Source organism: Delphinapterus leucas, chromosome 9 (genome assembly GCF_059928025.1).
Source record: "Delphinapterus leucas isolate spDelLeu-1000000601 "Yukka" chromosome 9, BTC_Dleu_Yukka2, whole genome shotgun sequence".
In the NCBI taxonomy this organism is placed as follows: domain Eukaryota; kingdom Metazoa; phylum Chordata; class Mammalia; order Artiodactyla; family Monodontidae; genus Delphinapterus; species Delphinapterus leucas.
Window position 1 is genome coordinate 55,098,664 of NC_143137.1, and position 19,813 is coordinate 55,118,476.

A 19,813-nucleotide genomic window follows, 5' to 3' on the forward strand; every position below is an offset into this window, starting at 1 on the left:
ATATTACACACTATAACAGAAGTCACTGACAACACTCGCATCTATGTTTCCTGAAAGCAGGGGCCTGCCTGTACTATTCTCCCTGTCACTGTACCCTAATGCCTAGCATGTCAAAGGCACACACATTTTCTCGAATAAATTGAATGAATCCGGATTTTCACTCCTACAACAGGGCAGAAAGATACCCCACTGAGACTGCTGGCCTGGATTCTACACTTTCAGTAGGTATTCAGACTTGCACTGCAGGAAAAAAAAGTGTAGTAAATCTACTATTCGGGGGGAAAAATGTGAATAAGGTCAATATTAGTCTGTCAAAATATTACATCCATAGTCTGAGATGTTTTCATTTTATCAGAATGACAGACACAAGTAAAACAGATCAGTGTTTATTGTACTGATCAAATCTGAGAGCAAAGTGACATTTGGGGATAAGAGAAATGGGAATGAGAGAAACAGAAACTGACCAAATTTCAAACTGAGCTAAATTTCAATGGTTCTACTATGGGATAGAAGATAACAAAGCTTCGAAAATCAAGAAGCAAAGAAAGGTAAGAAATGACACTGGATAACAGAAACTCATGAGCTCTGAAAAGAGAATCACTGATTTTATAAGATCACATAACACTAAGAGCACTTGGAGGGGTTATCATCGTCTATAGGCAGAGAAGAACTGAAAGAAAATACATCTAGATTTAGCTTAGATAAAATAAATAGGAAATAATGTCTTGGGACTGTAGAAAGTTAGTCATTAGCCCAATGAATGCAAGAAAACAGACTTAAAGAAAAAATATGACACCACTACAGTGTTTCTACAGGAAGCAACACAGAATGAGGGCTTCATGATAAACTCTAGAAAGCTTCAGAAAGCTCCAAGAATGGTTTCTTCATTGCAGGATCAATCAAATTCTTTATTATGTTAACGTATGTTGGGAACCTCCAAGAGCAAGGTGAGGTGGGTCTTGGCCACAGAGCCCTCTTTTCTTGGCAGCTCACGTGACTCACGTTCCATATAACACTCTTTGATAAAGCCTATGCTAACGTGATTTTTTTTTTCTTCCAGTGTTATTTTCATAGCAATACAAGTTATTTTATTTTGTCAGAATTTAAGCAACAAAATTCCAGAACACACAGTGCCACCCTACCTCTTAGGGACTAACTAGAAAATTCTCCTCACGTCTAATATAGGTATCTATGTCCTTTGAGAAAATACATCTGGTCCCTCTATGACATTCTTGGGAGAGACTAAATGTATACGGTAATGTCCACTCTCCTCAGTGCTGAAAAATAAAAATTAAAAAGAATTGAAGCAGGATGTGGTTAGTGCTGAGAGAACCTCAGACTGATCCTAATGTTAACCACTGTCCCATTATGTTCCTGTTCATCTACTTAATTAAAAGCCCAGAAAAAAATCAATTTAAAGCCTGGAACCAAAGCAGCAAGGTAAGAACAGCATTAACAACTAGAATTTCCATTTCTGCAAGTCTGCAAAATTCAGCAGTGTCTTCTACTGAATGAGCATCTGATTAGGACATCAAAAAATATCGAATATCAGCACTTAGCTAGATAGCTTGACATGTCAAGCAGAGGCAAAAGCTGTAGTAGGCATTCCAGGAACAGTAAAATGTGATAGGCAGGTCTTCACCCAGTGATTCTGAACAAGTGGTCTCTCTTTTTTTGCAGTAAACCTCCTTGCAAGATCTTGTGATTCTGGTGCTCTAATGGGGCAGTTGTTTATTGACATTTTGAATGATGTAAGGTCATTTTATGATGACTTTTAAGAAGCTACTGACATTACTTTTTGATTTTTTATTTAGATTTCCATTAAATATCTATATGTTTATATGAGTTATAAACACACAGCCATGGAAGCTCCTCTGAGATCACTACTGTTACAAGGAAAACAGACCCGAGGAAGTTGGTGGCTTTCAATAACACCTCCAACAATGACTCCTTTATTGAAATATTTATTAACTACATAGCATGTACTAGGTCTTTTTGTCCCCTGGCTTGCTCAGCTCTATCCTTATAACTAAATGACCAAGACAGCCTAGCCAATCAGGCAGCTTTTGAATTACTTTCAATGACAAAAGAAATAGACTGATGGTCACACAGCCACAGGTATCCAGCTGGCATCCTGGGCTCATGTATTGCCATTAGTTAAGTGAACTCAAACCTAGGAAACCACACCTTTAGAAACTCAGACACACTAGTATACCAGGTAGCAAAATTACAAACACCATTCCCAAAGGGGCAAAGAAAAATGAAGCTTCTTTATTTTCCTGTAAGTGGGACAATCCCAGTTTACACCTGTTGTCCAAGGGTCCCAACTGCCCTAACATTTCCCTCAGATTTTTAATTTTTTAATAAAGAACTATTAATAGCTGCATTGGTAGACTTCTACTTTGTATTTCAGCTTCTGACATGGTCTTGGCTAGTACTGTGGGAGATGTATGCACAATAAACAGATTTTTTTACTTTAACATATGATTAAGTCTAAAAGATGTCTAGCAATAACCCATCTCTCTTTTCCCTATTTTTTCCAGACTCAGTTTAACAAGTTCCTTCCTTTCAAAGACAGCACACACATTACCTGCTGGTAAATGCAGTGCCCTCAGGCAAGAGAGAGCTCAGGAAGCTAATTTCTTGCAGTTTAGGTGGCAGCTGAGAAGGACTGAATATCCCTGCCCCTACAAGCCATAGTTGGGCCAGTCAGTTGTGCTGTGGCCTATGCCACACCCACACCCTTCCAAATGCATAAAGCCACTGAGCCATCAGTTGGTAGGGTCAGTAGAAATGTGAGACTTCATTGGTTAGGTGGGAAACGTAAATGGGAACTAGAGGCTGGGCCATCTTATCATAGAGCTTATAGAGAGCAGCCTGAAAATGATCATTACACAGGTTTGTGATTCACCGTATGATTTATATACATATAGCAGTAGCTATTATTTAGTAATGCTGTTTTATTTTGCAATAAACTCTTTCAGCAGCCAAGAACTCAAAAAGCCAAAAGCACATGTTTAGCAAAAAATTAAGCTCTAAATTCAATTTCACAAGAAAGTTGATGATGAATATGGATGTTACAAAGAATGTTTATCAACACAGTTTACCATCTGTCATGAGGGCTAAGTGATACCACTGACCACATGAAAACCAGAAGACACAAATCTTTGGAAGAAGTATGAGCATCTATTCCAAAAGTTAGAAGTTACTTTAAGACTATATCCAAACATGTGCGCCTGCAGAAAACGTGTTTACAAATCTCTCACTGAAGCATGACTTTTCACTTACCTCAAATGTTTGTTCTTCTTCATTAAATTCACCCACTTCAGATTCCAAGTTTCCTTTTGGACACATGAAAAGTGAAGTGATAACTCCATTGCTGAAAGAATTGCACGAACAGTTGAACGAGGCCAGTTTTATTCCAGTGCCCTAGATACATCAGAGAGAAAATCAGTTAGTTCCAATAATGATTTGTTTTTCTTTATTAAATTCATGAAATCAAAATACATCTTTTGAATATTCATTTTGTCAATAAGAAATATCTGACATTATCATGAATGCTATCATAGGCTCACATAAAAAGATCAACATTAAATATAAAATTATTTCTTCTGTGGTACAGAGATAACAAATTTTAGCAGAGTCCAGTGTTGCAATAAAAACAACATTCTTACTAAATTAAGAAGCATTTGGAGGAGAAATGTACTTGAAACTGGATGTGGTAAATGTATAATTAATAATTACATCCTAAAAAAAAAATAATAATAATAATTACATCCTAAAAAGCTGCTGTATTCCACTAATCAAAACAGAAACTGTGTTTGTCAAAATGTATAAATAAATATTACACACACACACATATGCAAAGTTAGAGTAACTGAATTATAAAACTGTTTATGAGGAAGCTAGTGTTCAATTTCATTACGGAGATATACACTTTCGTTGCTGCCTGCCATTCACACCTGCCCCTAATGTTTGCAGAACCCATGGCAAGAACAGAAATGGAAGCCCACAAACTGTAAGTCTAGATGTTTATAAGTTATAAATTAAGCTAGCAAACTGTTAAATATGTTTGATGCTATCGTGACAAATATACCTTCGATAATGGCCTAAAAAGCCAAGTTATAATTTAGAATCCTCAGAGTGCTTGGAATTCTTGTGCAGAATGTAGCAGTGTGGAGGGAAACACCTATCCCTAGCCCTTCCTCCCTCCAACTTCCTCTGGCACAGCAAGGGGCCTCAAAAAACAGGCAAGAACATCCCAAACCAGCCCACATGTCCAAGTTCTGCCAATAGTACCCCCTTTCCTTAACCCTAAACAGCTGTCACTTGGCCAAATCTTAGGCCAGGGGGTGCTAATACTAGTAGTAAGGTTCACCCTTGGGAAGAAGTACCTGAGGAAGATGCCTGCCCATTCCTGGGAGCAGGTCAGGGCCATCTGGACAAGGAATTCTGGGGGCTTAGCTACCTGGGCACTTGTCTGGGAAGGCATGTCTCTTTGGCCCCTCAGATTTGAGTTGAGCTGAACAAGAGAGCTGACCCCTCTAACATGTTGGTCCCTAGGCAGCAGTGTTTCCTACTCAGATTGAGATCTAAGACATTCTCAACTGCCAGTTAGAAATGTTTGAGGTTTTAAAGAGCCATTTTGAAAATAAACTTAAGTGCCTAAAAATAGCATTGAAATACACACACACACACAGAGAGAGACAATCATCACATCCCTGATGCTTTGAAAATGGAGGAAGCAGTATTATTAAGTCAGAAAATGAGAATAATGTAAACCTTCAGAGACTCCTAAGCAGGACCAGCTTCTGGGAGTATGACCTCTGTAGTCACACAGGGCCTCTGAGCTCAGAAAGGTCCCACACTTGGTTTCATGTTCACCTGTCACCTTAAAATTTCTTAACACTTTGAACAAGAGGCCTCACATTTCCATTTCGCACTGGGCCCTGCAAATCACGTAGCCAGTCCTGTTCTCAAGGGCCATTCACTCAGCAAGAGGGTTTCCTATGAAACTTGCGCACTGTTTTCCCTTTGAAAGAAAAGTCAATAGAGCCAGCATTTCGCTTTCGATTATTTCACTTTCCTCTATAGGCCTGGACAAAAACATAAGGGCAGAAGGGAAAATGGTTTTAAAGGGCACTGGAGTATTTGAAAACCCTGACAAAGGTTCCATTAGAGGGTTCAAGTTGGTTCTTGTTATTCTGGTATTGCCTTACCCACTTCCTGCCTAATGCCTGATTAAATGCCACCATTTCACCCAGGTGTCATCTGGTCCTTTCTTTTGCCCCTAACCCTATCTCTTTTGATTATGGAGGTTTGCTTTTTCTTTGTGATTTTTTTTTTCAATTCCTCTCTACTTTAGATTAAAGTTTGGAGCAGTAATATTATTAAAGCATAATGCCAGGCAGAGATAGGAAGCTCTCCAGAATATCTTTATTAATCCAGGGCAAGTCCATTTTGAAAGAAAGAAAGAGAAAGGAGATTTATAAAGGGCAAGGGCTGGCCTTGGCAGATCCTCACAGCAGGGGCAGAGCCTGACACACTGCAGAAAGGTCTGAAAGGAAACAGAGGAAAACTGTCCTCGGCATCAAATCCCCCAATGACTGACACTCCCTTAGCTTCCTCCTCCTTCCACTAGCCCCAGCCCTCTATCTCATGAACCCTGACTTTGAGTTTCTTAACTCACTATCTATTCTGCAGACTTTCTCCTACAAATCTCCAAACTCCCCCTCAGCCATTAAACAAGGAAAAGCCCCCAAACCCAGCCTTCTTCAGACATGGACGGCACCCAGGGAAATGGGGCAACTGTATAGGTGACGATGAAGGGCTGCCAGCTACTAGCTCAGCAACACAGAGGTTAGGAGCAGCCTTCAGGCTCTTAGCAAGCTGCCAGTCTCCCTCTTTAAGGTAAAACATGGAAGCCCAGCATGACTGACTTCAAACGCAGAAGCCTGGGGAAAAAGCTGTCTCTTCCCCTCTCTGCCTCACACTGTGTGCACACCTACTTTCTCTCTGGGTTATTCTAAAAGGACCACAGGGACTTGGGGTTCAGGACAGAGGTGCAATCAAGGCTGAAACAGGGACGGCCCAGAAACAGAACTGGGCTTTCTTGACGATGGGGACAGACAAGGCCACCCTTCCATACATTCACCATAAAGCTCCCTCTGGGGCTTATCCCTCCAAGGAAATCAGCCACAGGACAGAGGTACAGAAATGATCAGAATTTTCTGCAATGCTCTAAAAAAACACTCAGGTCATCCTCCTTCTTGGATTTCTAAAAGGTTTGTGTATGATTATCGAGTTTCATTTACTGGATCTGTTTCTAGGAGCGATATTCTGAACATTAAAAACTGATAAGGGGTGGGCACAGACCCACCAGAGCAGGCCCTGTCTTTGCAGCTAGGAGTCGTGGGGACGGAGGGGGAATGGGTGGGCAGGTCCTACTCAAGAGACTTGAGGCAGCAGCCATTTACCACCCAATGGGGAAATATTCAATATTTAAAGTGGGACCTATCACACCAGTGCTTACCAGCTGAATACTAGCTCTATTAACAAGTTTTCCTTGGCTCAAATAAATGTGGAGTCAGATATGTCTGGGTTGGAATCCTTGATCTTTCACTACCAGATGTAGTAGTGAGCTTAGGTAAGTTATTTAACTCCTTGGACCTCAGCTTCCACATTGGTAAAACTGGAATAACTCACCTCTTAGTTCGTTATGACATTTACATGAGACAATATATGTAAAGTGCCTCTCAACTCAAATTTTGCTCACATAGAATTCAAGATCATGTTCCTAAAGAGTGTGGCATAGGAAAAGAACAATAGATGTGACTAATGTTTAATGGCATATATTAAGTGGCTAGTGTGTGCCAGGCCCTGTGCTGGTGCAACACACCTGCTAGCCAATTCATCCTTACCAAGACCCTGTAAATTGGGAACTTCTATCCTCATCAAGGTCCTTTTTTGTTGCAAATAATAACAATAGCTAATATTTATTGAGTGTTAGCTAGAACCCTATAAAGAGTTATTGTTACTGACCTCGTTTTGCAAATGGGGAAACTGTGATTCAGAGAGTAATTAATGTGAACAGTAATTGAATTGATGTGTACAGGCTGTGAGGATTACCAATGGAGTCAGACACCTTGGCTTAAATTCCAGCCCCGGAGAAGTTACCAAGCCTCTTAGGCCTCAGTTTCCTCATGTGTAAAAATAATTAAAAGGGTTTTGAATTACCCGGTGTCCTGGCAGGAAACAAATGGCACACTCAAACAGGGAAAGTGAGGATGGTATACAGAGCCATGGGCAGGATTAAGGGAAAAGTACAAGGGATGACGGGGCACATGACTGGAGGGTGGGAAAGTGCTAGCAATGGCCTTAACCAACCTAGACCTAAAGACCCAGAGGAGAGAGTGGGCAGGAACTCAGTGAGACCTGAGGCTGGAGCTATTGCTGGAGCTAGAGCTGTTGGAGAGGCCACAGATCGACAGTAAAGGAACGCAACCACTGCTAACCTGTAGCCTGGCAGGGAGGAAGCCAAGAGAATAGACACCCTAACTTCACTCTCCTCCTGCACTCTGTCCTCCTGCCACTACCTCTCATCATTGACCCAACCCAACTGGAAACTACAGGACAAGGAAGTCAACTGATGCACATGAATGGTCACAGACAGGGTGGAGGAAAGTGGAGAGTGAATCTGGAGGGGTAAAGGGAATACCTAGCCTGGCTATCTTATACTACATACCCAGAATTGGTATTGTATTAGTTAGGGTTCTCCAGAGAAACAGAACCAACAAGGGGTGGGGGGAGACAGAGGAGAGAGAGAGAGAGTTGTAAGGAATTGTCTCGTGATCATCAGGGCCGTCAAGTGTAAAATTTGTACGGCAGGCCAGCAGGCTGGAAATTTTGGCAAGAGTTGAGGTTGCAGTCTTGAGTGCAAATTCTACAGAACAGCAGGCTGGAAATTCAGGCAGGGTTTCCATGCTGCAATCGTGAGGACAATTCCTTCTTCTTCAGGAAAACTCAGTTCTTACTCTTCAGGCTTTCAACTGACTGGATGTGGCCCATACACATTATGGAGGGTGATCTACTTTACTCAAAGTCTATAGATTTAAATGTTAATCTCATCTAAAAAATACCTTCACAGCAACATCTAGACTGGTATTTGACCAAACCACTGGGTACCATAGCCTAGGCAAGTTGGCACTTAATCTTAACTATCATAGGTATCTACAACGATTTAACCTTTTAGGACATCTCTTTTCTTATCTACATCTGAAGTAGGTGGTACAAGCTCCCTTATAGTTCCTAAATACCACAGCAAACTAATGACTTCCTGATCATCACTTCCAAAAGAGGTGCAGGGAAGAAGTCTGTGCTTGGCTATTAGATCCTTACATTCAGGACAAGGGAGGTGTGGCCAATTCAGCCCAAGTTTCTGGGGTAGCACTTCCCAAATAATTGTGAAAGGAAAATTGTTCCAGAATGTTAAGAAGTGGTTCAGGAAAAAAAAATCTTCCCCTGAACAAATGTAGTTGTTTATTCAAGCACTAAACAAACTTAAGTAGGTATCTTATTTACTGGGGAGACTTCCCAGAACCGCTACTGTGTTGATGAACATTGTAAATCTCCAGATGGGGTTTTAGGTTGCTGTTTCCTGAGTTTATGTGACCATTGATCATTTTGCCCTCCAAGCATGTGTAAACAACTTGAAGAGCCATGATTGCAAGGAATGAGATTTGGGAATGTGGTTCTAGGCCCACCCTGAGAGCTCTTCTAATAAGACTGCTGGTTTGCTCTCTGCTTTCCTGCCACTCCCTTATAGTGAGAGAGAATCCTAGCAGAAATGAGGATAAGCTAGTTCTTGAGGGACCCAGGTCCAGGACCAGCTACCTAATTTGTAGGGCCCAGTGCAAAATGAAAATGGGGGGTCTCTTGTTAAAAAATTATTAAGACTTTCAAGACCTTGATAGCAGAGCATTAAATCAACTGTGGTACACTTCTGAGAAAGATGGGGCTCTGTGCAACTGTACAGCTTATACATCCATGAAGCTGACCCTGACCTGGTCATTCACTTATCTAATAAATTTATCATGTGCCTACTATGAGTTGCATTTTCTTCTCCTGAAAATCTTGCAGAATAAAAGAGGAAAGTTCCTTGGACAGACCCTAGGGCAAACAAGTTCTCCAGTTTTCCTCAAGCCCAACCAGTGAGTCCCCCATGACCTACACATCCTTGTCAGGTGGTCTCAGGCAACAGACTGAAAGCAAATCAGAAGAAGGGCACCGGTTTCAGTTGAGGTTGGGTTCTCCAGGAAGCAAACTTCCTGAGACAGAGATTAGTATGCAGGATGTTTATTAGGGAGTGCCCTTGGCATTAACATCTGTGGAAAGGAGGGGAGGAAAGCGGGACTGGGCAGAAGGAGAAGTTGGGCTGCAACACAGACTGAACAACAGCCGCAGCCTACTTCCTGGGGAAGCTCTAGAGCTAGAATGGCCCTTCAGTATTGTCCTGAGCTGGGACATTGTCCTGAGATGGCCAGCCTTTATACTCCTCCATGGATCGGGGGCAGCTAGATGGGGCAGCCATAGAAAGGGACCTGACCTTGGTCGAGGTGTCTTCACAGCTGAGGCAAACCCTATGGTGGGGAGGTAGGGGCTGTGACAGCTGAGGCTGTCCACCAACATCACTCCCAGCTGCTGGGGCAAGAAGACCTTTCTTAAAGATAAGTTAGTTGGGAGTTAGTGGCTGTCGACAGGCCAGTCAGGAGTACTGCGCTTCCCACCTGAGCACGGATGTGGAGGACAGACCGGAGGGCAGACAACAGAAGCAAGAAGAACTACAATCCTGCAGCCTGTGGAACAAAACCCACATTCACAGAAAGATAGACAAGATGAAAAGGCAGAGGGCTATATACCAGATGAAGGAACAAGATAAAACCCCAGAAAAACAACTAAATGAAGTGGAGATAGGCAACCTTCCAGAAAACGAATTCAGAATAATGATAGTGAAGATGATCCAGGACCTCGGAAAAAGAATGGAGGCAAAGATCGAGAAGATGCAAGAAATGTTTCATAAAGACCTAGAAGAATTAAAGACCAAACAAACAGAGATGAAAAATATAATAAGTGAAATGAAAACTCCACTAGAAGGAATCAACAGCAGAACAACTGAGGCAGAAGAACAGAGAAGTGACCTGGAAGACAGAATGGTGGAATTCACTGCTGCGGAACAGACAAAAGAAAAAAGAATGAAAAGAAATGGAGACAGCCTAAGAGACCTCTGGAACAACATTAAATGCACCAACATTCGCAGAGGAGAAGAGAGAGAGAAAGGACCCAAGAAAATATTTGAAGAGATTATAGTCGAAAACTTTCCTAACATGGGAAAGGAAATAGCCACCCAAGTCCAGGAAGCACAGCGAGTCCCATACAGGATAAACCCAAGGAGAAACATGCCAAGACACATAGTAACCAAATTGGCAAAAATTAAAGACAAAGAAAAATTATTGAAAGCATCAAGGGAAAAACGACAAATAACATACAATGGAACTCCCATAAGGTTAACAACTGATTTCTCAGCAGAAACTCTACAAGCCAGAAGGGCGTGGCATGATATACTTAAAGTGATGAAAGGGAAGAACCTACAACCAAGATTACTCTACCCGGCAAGGATCTCATTCACATTCGATGGAGAAATCAAAAGCTTTAAAGACAAGCAAAACATAAGAGAATTCAGCATCACCAAACCAACTCTACAACAAATGCTAAAGGAACTTCTCTAAGTGGGAAACACAAGAGTAGAAAAGGACCTACAAAAACAAACCCAAAACAATTAAGAAAATGGTCATAGGAACATACATATCAATAAATACCTTAAATGTGAATGGATTAAATGCTCCAACCAAAAGACACAGGCTTGCTGAATGGATATAAAAACAAGACCCATATATATGCTGTCTACAAGAGACCCACTTCAGACCTAGGGACACATACAGACTGAAAGTGAGGGGATGGAAAAAGATATTCCATGCAAATGTAAATCAAAAGAAAGATGGAGTAGCTATACTCATATCAGATAAATTAGATTTTAAAATAAAGAATGTTACAAGAGACAAGGAAGGACACTACATTAATGATCAAGGGATCAATCCAGAAAGAAGATATAACAATTATAAATATAAATGCACCCAACATAGGAGCACCTCAATACATAAGGCAACTGCTAACAGCTATAAAAGAGGAAATCGACAGTAACACAAAAATAGTGGGGGACTGTAACACCTCACTTACACCAATGGACAGATCATCCAAAATGAAAATAAATGAGGAAACAGAAGCTTTAAATGACACAATAGACCAGATAGATTTAATTGATATTTATAGGACATTCCATCCAAAAACTGCAGAGTACACTTTCTTCTCAAGTGCACACGGAAAATTGTCCAGGATAGATCACATCCTGGGTCACAAATCAAGCCTCAGTAAATTTAAGAAAATTGAAATCATATCAAGCATCTTTTCTGACCACAATGCTAAGAGATTTGAAATGAATTACACGGAAAAAAACATAAAAAACACAAACACATGGAGGCTAAACAATACGTTACTAAATAACCAAGAGATCACTGAAGAAATCAAAGAGGAAATCAAAAAATACCTGGAGACAAATGACAATGAAAAAACGATGATCCAAAACCTATGGGATGCAGCAAAAGCAGTTCTAAGAGGGAAGCTTATAGCTATACTAGCCTACCTCAAGAAACAAGAAAAATCTCAAATACACAATCTAACCTTACACCTAAAGGAACTAGAGAAAGAAGAACAAAAAAAACCCAAAGTTTGCAGAAGGAAAGAAATCATAAAGATCAGAGCAGAAATTAATGAACTACAAACAAAGAAAAGAATAGCAAAGATTAATAAAACTAAAACCTGGTTCTTTGAGAAGATAAACAAAATTGATAAACCATTAGCCAGACTCATCAAGAAAAAGAGGGAGAGAACTCAAATCAATAAAATTAGAAATGAAAAAGGAGAAGTTACAACAGACACCGCAGAAATACAACGCATCCTAAGAGACTACTACAAGCAACTCTATGCCAATAAAATGGATAACCTGGAAGAAATGGACAAATTCTTAGAAAGGTATAAGCTTCCAAGACTGAACCAAGAAGAAACAGAAAATATGAACAGACCAATCACAAGTAATGAAATTGAAACAGTGATTAAAAATCTTCCAACAAACAAAAGTCCATGACCAGATGGCTTCACTGGTGAATTCTATCAAACATTTAGAGAAAAGCTAACATCCGCCCTTCTCAAACTCTTCCAAAAAATTGCAGAGAAAGGAACACTCCCAAACTCATTCTATGAGGCCACCATCACCCTGATACCAAAACCAGACACAGATACTACAAAAAAAGAAAATTACAGACCAATATCACTGATGAATATAGATGCAAAAATCCTCAACAAAATACTAGCAAACAGAATCCAGCAACACATTAAAAGGATCATACACCATGATCAAGTGGGCTTTATCCCTGGGATGCAAGGATTCTTCAATATATGCAAATCAATCAATGCGATACACCATATTAACAAATTGAAGAATAAAAACCATATGATCATCTCAATAGATGCAGACAAAGCTTTTGACAAAATTCAACACCCATTTATGATAAAAACTCTCCAGAAAGTGGGCAAAAAGGGAACCTACCTCAACATAATAAAGGCCATATACGACAAACCCACAGCAAACATCATTCTCAGTGGTGAAAAACTGAAAGCATTTCCTCTAAGATCAGGAACGAGACAAGGATGTCCACCCTCAGCACTATTATTCAACATAGTTTTGGAAGTCCTAGCCACGGCAATCAGAGAAGAAATAGAAATAAAAGGAATACAAATTGCAAAAGAAGAAGTAAAACTGTCATGTAAGTAAAACTGTCATGTAAAAATGACATGATACTATACATAGAGAATCCTAAAGATGCCACCAGAAAACTACTAGAGCCAATCAATGAATTTGGTAAAGTTGCAGGATACAAAATTAATGCACAGAAATCTTTTGCATTTCTATACACTAATGATGAAAAATCTGAAAGAGAAATTATGAAAACACTACCATTTACCATTGCAACAAAAAGAATAAAAAATATAGGAATAAACCTACCTAAGGAGACAAAAGACCTGTATGCAGAAAATTTTAAGAAACTGATGAAAGATATTAAAGATGATACCAACAGATGGAGAGATATACCATGTTCTTGGATTGGAAGAAACAATATTGTGAAAATGACTATACTACCAAAAGTAATCTATAGATTCAATGCAATCCCTAGTAAATTACCAATGGCATTTTTTTACAGAACTAGAACAAATCATCTTAAAATTTGTATGGAGACACAAAAGACCCCGAATAGCCAAAGCAGTCTTGAGGGAAAAAAATGGAGCTGGAGGAATCAGACTCCCTGACTTCAGACTACACTACAAAGCTACAGTAATCAACACAGTATGGTACTGGCACAAAAACAGAAACATAGATCAATGGAACAAGATAGAAAGCCCAGAGATAAACCCAGGCACATATGGTCAACTAATCTACGACATAGGAGGCAAAGATATAAAATGGAGAAAAGACAGTCTCTTCAATAAGTGGTGCTGGGAAAACTGGACAGCTACATGTAAAAGAATGAAATTAGAACACTCCCTGACACCATACACAAAAATCAACTCAAAACGGATTCGAGACCTAAATGTAAGACCGGACACCATAAAACTCTTACAGGAAAACATAGGAAGAACACTCTTTGACATAAATCACAGCAAGATCTTTTTTGATCCACCTCCTAGAGTAATGGAAATAAAAACAAAAATAAACAAATGAGACCTAATGAAACTTCAAAGCTTTTGCACAGCAAAGAAAACCATAAACAAGACAAAAAGATAACCCTCAGAATGGGAGAAAATATTTGCAAACAAATCAACGGACAAAGGATTAACCTCCAAAAAATATAAACAGCTCAATATTAAAGAAACAAACAACCCAATCCAAAACTGGGCAGAAGACCTAAATAGACATTTCTCCAAAGAAGACATACAGATGGCCAAGAAGCACAGGAAAAGCTGCTCAACATCACTAATTGTTAGAGAAATGCAAGTCAAAACTACAATGAGGTATCACCTCACACCAGTTAGAATGGGCATCATCAGAAAATCTACAAACGACAAATGCTGGAGAGGGTGTGGAGAAAAGGGAACCCTCTTGCACTGTTGGTGAGAATGTAAATTGATACAGCCACTATGGAGAACAGTATGGAGGTTCCTTAAAAAACTGAAAATAGAATTACCATATGATCCAGGAATTCCACTACTGGGCATATACCCAGAAAAAACCATAATTCAAAAAGACACATGCACCCCAATGTTCATTGCAGCACTATTTACAATAGCCAGCTCATGGAAGCAACCTAAATGCCCATCGACAGACAAATGGTAAAAGAAGATGTGGTATGTATATACAATGGAATATTACTCAGCCATAAAAAGGAATGAAATTGGTTCATTTGCAGAGACGTGGATGGATCTAGAGACTGTCATACAGAGTGAAGTAAGTCAGAAAGAGAAAAACAAATATCGTATATTAACACATATATGTGGAACCTAGAAAAGTGGCACAGATGAACCAGTCTGCAGGGCAGAAGTTGGGACACAGATGTAGAGAACAAAAGTATGGACACCAAGGGGGGAAATCCGCGGTGGGGTGGGCATGGTGGTGTGCTGAATTGGGCGATTGGGATTGACATGTATACACTGATGTGTATAAAACTGATGACTAATAAGAACCTGCAGTATAAAAAAAAAAGGAGGACAACCCTCAAAATTGGTTCTTCTCCAACATTTTTCAGAAAAAAAAAAGATAAGTCAGGTGGCTGCATCAGTGTCCACTCCCGTGTTTACTTGGGAATCCTCTGAGATTGAAGAGTTCAGGATTGGCCTTTTTAATGTCACTGGGTATGAATTACATAGTCACAAACTTGGGCATGCAAAAACGTCGCTTTTCTTATATCTACAACTAGAGTGACCAATCATCTTGGTTTGCCGAAGACTTTTCAGGTTTTAGCAGTGAAAGTTCCACATCCGAGGACAAACTGGAACAGTGGGTCACCCTATCTCAACTCAGTTTAACCTTTTTGATTTTAAATTCAGAGCTCTCATTCCCAATTGAAAGCAGAAATTTGAATCTGGGATTTCCTCATTCCACTGGGAAATTTTATTGACAGTTACAAGCTTAAAACAGTTCTTTCAGGAGTTTTCATTTTCCCAAAGTTCTTTCACTCTCCTCCTTCCTGGGACTTTCTAAACCCCCAGGGGTGTGGGCAACTACCATGATAAGTCTTTGGGGCTGATTTTAGCCTTTGTGGCTGATTTTAGCCTTTGTGGTCTCAATCTTCTACAGGCCTCCTGTTCCAGGTAGAATTCACCCATGGTTCCTGGGTGCCTTTGGTTCTGTCTTCTTTGCTCTTTGTATGTATGTGTGTGTGTGTGTGTGTGTGTGAGAGAGAGAGAGAGAGAAATAGAGAGATATGTCAGCAATTCTGTAAAAACTTCTAGATCTATACAGCTGTGCCCTCTGAAGCCTCCTCATACTAACCCCCAGGATCATCATCTTTTTACTCCCACTCAGTGCTTATAAATCATTTAGTGATGCACAAATTAAATAACTCACAGAATTTTTTTTAATTCTTTAAGGGAATTTAAAAAAATTAATTATTTCATTTTTGGCTGAGTTGAGTCTTCACTCTGCATTTGGGCTTTCTCTAGTTGCAGCAAGCGGGGGCCACTCTTTGTTGCAGCGCACGGGCTTCTCATTGTGGTGGCTTCTCTTGCTGCAGAGCACGGGCTCAAGGCGTGTGGGCCTCAGTAGCTGTGGCACACGGGCTCAGCAGTTGTGGCTCACCGGCTCAGTGGTTGCGGTGCACGGGCCTAGTTGCTCCGCAGCATGTGGGATCCTCCCAGACCAGGTCTTGAGCCCGTGTCCCCTGCATTGGCAGGCAGACTCTTAACTACTGCACCACCAGAGAAGTCCCATCACAGAATGTTTTTAAAATGGATCCTGATTATATCCTATTACAACAAATACCATACAATTAATTTTTGTCCCCAAAGAAGTGTTGAGCCCCCAGATTATAACTCATTTATTTAGATAATATTTGATACCAAAAATTCCAGCCAAGCAGAATAATTTTGATGGTTCTTTTATCAAAATATCAGGCTCTACTCTAAATTTTCACTTATCCATTCATTCAACAAACATTTATTGAGCACTTCTAGGCATCAAGAACTGTTCTCCATGATAGAGATTCAAAAGTGCACAACATAAACAAGATTTCAGCTGTCAATGAGGCTTATCTCTTAGCTAGGAGGAGATGACACATGTACCTAAACATGTGTAATAAAGACACTTAAAACAGGCAGATGTAATAGAGCATGACAGGGTGGATCCAAGTTATAATGCATGGTCAGGGAGGCTACTCTGAGAAGTTGATGTTTGGGCTGAGATCTGAATGACGAAAAATGGGCAGCCTTGCTAAGATTGGGGTAAGAGTCGTCTGGACAGAGAGATAGCCAGACAGCCAGTGCAGAGGCCCCAAGGCAAGAATGTTTGTCATTTTCAGGAACCAAAAAGTTGGCTAGTGTGGCTGAAGCATAGTGGATATGGTGGAGATTGTTTGAAATGAGGTCAAAGAATTAATCAGGAGCCAGACCATGGAGACTTCTATCCAGAGTAAGGAGCCCGGGATTCATTCCAAGTGTGTTTGGAAGTCACTGGATGGCTTCAATAAGGGAAATGACATAATCTAATTTACATTTTTAAAAGATCTCTCTGGCTGCTTTTTAAAGAGTGGTATCAGATGGGGTGGGAAGAAGGGATAATAGAGAAAAAGCCAGGCACCTGTTAGGAGGCTAGCTCAGAGACATCCAGAAAAGAAGAGCAGCGATCACTAGGAACCTGCGTTAGACTCCTTGCTGCATCACTTCATTTTTTTAAAATAAATGTAAGTATAGTGGTTTAGACTAAGGTAGTGACAGTGGAGAAGAGAAGAAGATGGCTTTAGGGTATAAAAGAGCTGGAGGCAGAATCAAAATGACTTGCTAATGGATAAATTATAAAAGATGAGAAATCAAGATATCAAGGCTAATACCTAGATTTTTGGCCTAAGCACGTGTATGGATGGTGATGTCGATGGCATAATTTGATGAAAAATTCCATGGACAAGCATCTTTAATAAGGAATCATGAGTTCTGTTTCAGCCACAGTAGGTAAGAAATGCCATTTGACATTGTCATGGTGTCTGTGACCTGTTTTTAAATATTTCCACATCAACAGTATGCTACAACATGTGTGAATGTGTGTGTATGCAGAGTATGCTATAACATGCATTAATTTACGCTACACTCTAGGTTAGTTGTCCTAATTGAGAATTTGACCTTCCAGGATGTTTGAATAACATTATATTAAAAATATCTACTCTCCAGATGTCACCACTATGAATGCTTCAGCTATCATTATTTCTAACCAACCCCAAATCTTTGGCTAATTAGCATAATGAATGTTATTAATGGGTTTTTATTGGTGAAATTGGTGGAAATTGATGAAATCAGTAAAAATAAATATATACTCATTGGTTCAAATGTTCTAGAGACACTATCTAGACTTTCATGAACAGGATATGACAGTCTAGAGTCTATTGTAGCTTCTTGTGAATAGAGCCTGAGTCTTGATCTCTTAATGGTGCTGTGTTCAACCATTGGTTTTGAGGATTTTGGATGTCAATGCCAACTATAAGGGTAAAGATCCTTTATCTAGAATATTGTTGCATCTGACTTAAATGAGCATTTCATGAAAGTGTAGTTGAATCACCTGAAAGCACAGAGAGCTGCAACTTCAGCAAAATGTTTAAAGAACAGCTTAGATGCAGAACAAAATGGGAATGTCTGCTGTAACCACTTCTATTCAACACTGTACTGGAAATTCTAGCCAGGGAAATTAGGCAAGAAAATGGAATAAAGCATATCCAGATTGAAAAGCAGGAAGTAAAACTATCTCTATTTGCAGATGACACAATGTTGTATATAGAAAATCCTAAGGAAACCATTAAAAAAAAAACTATTAGAACTAATAAACGAGTTCAGCAAGTTTGTAGAATACAAGATCAATATACAAAAGCAATTGTATTTTTATTTACTTGCAGTGAACAACCCAAAAATAAAATTAAGAAAACAATTCAATTTACAATAATATCAAAAAGAATAAAATACTTAGGAATAAATTTAACAGTAGAATTCAAAACTTACAGTCCGAAAACTCCAAAATTCTGTTGAAAGAAATGAAAGAACACCTAAATAAATGGAAAGACAACCCATGTCATGGATCAGAAGACTTAATATTGTTGAGATGGCAATACTCCCCAAACTGATCTGCAAATTTAATGTAATGCCTATCAAAATCCCAACTGATGTCTGACCCTAAAATTGATATTGAAATGCAAGAGTCCCAGAATAGCCCAAACAATCTTGGAAATTAAGACCAAAGCTAGAAAAAAAACTCACACTTTCTGATTTGGGGAAGAGGGAAGAGTATTGACAGGGGGCATGGAATACCCCTTCTACACTTGTGGTCATGGATTTTAAGTGATTCCAGTCAAAGTGGCTGTGTGTTTACACAAACACAGCCAGGCAAGAAGGGTGAGGAAGTAAAGGGTGTTTGTATAAGGGAGTGTTAAAGGTAGTTGAGATAAAAACAAACAAAAAAATAGAACGATGAACATGATTAGCAAATAGTTCACAGGTAAATATTTGACTTTCCTTTATCTACTAATTCTTGTCCCTATGCTTTTTTGGAGGTCAATATTAGAAAAATAATCATCCATATCACTCATTAATCCAGGCTGGATATAATGGCATCTCCAACAATAATCCTTCTCTCTCTCTCATCTTTCATTCTTTACCTTGTTCCACTCTCAGGTAGGAATTTTATATATATAACATCTTCTAATCACAGAGTGCTTTGCCCAATGCTGCTATCAGATGTGGTTCTTTTTAACAGTGTACACTTTCACTGCCATACGCCAGACATGAGTCCTATCCAAGTCTTATTGTCCCCTCCAAAAAGCGATCTCAGTCTCTGTGTTTATATGTCAAAGTCACACTCTTTGGAAGCCATACTCTGGACACCTGGTGGGTAAGTGAATATTGTGCTTGACCTTCCCACCTCCTGATTTCTCCTCAGCATTACAGGGGCCCTCTTTCTCCATTGTTTTCCTAGGACAAAATGGGTTTTCCATAGTATCTAAATTTATCTTGTTTATTTTTTCTTTCTCTCCAAAGTCCCATTTCAGTTTCCATCAATTTCAGTTTCCAACTTCTAGATCACATCCTTTGAGTCCTCCATCAAATGCAAGTGGCTTTAAATAAAAACCAATAGTTTGGAGAAAGAGACAAGAAATGTCATGAATATATACAATCCATGATGTCCTGTGGTGGAAGGAAGCAAATCTGTAACTTCAGATTCTGTGTTTAGGAAATGACTTAACATGCAGGGAATATTAACTATAGAACCCAAGTATAAATCAAGCTATATTGACTAAAGAGTCTAACTCAAAAATAAATTATATATACATACGTGTGTATGTGTATGCACCTTTGATTACATGGAAAGATGTTTCTACATAGAAATTTTGAAAAAATAAAAACAGCCCCATTAACCACATGAAATAAAACCCTCATGCTGTAATAAAATATTGCAAAC

The 19,813-nt window shown here is 39.5% G+C and overlaps 1 protein-coding gene across 1 annotated transcript in view; it reads right to left on the reverse strand.

The window, feature by feature from the left end:
* Positions 1-19,813, reverse strand: part of MTERF1 (mitochondrial transcription termination factor 1) — a 430,610-nt gene that overhangs the window by 173,754 nt on the left and 237,043 nt on the right. Inside the window, exon 5 of the transcript XR_016394211.1 lies at positions 3,289-3,429. The gene's annotated coding sequence lies outside the window, so the exon portion shown is untranslated. The remainder of the gene's footprint in view (positions 1-3,288; positions 3,430-19,813) is intronic.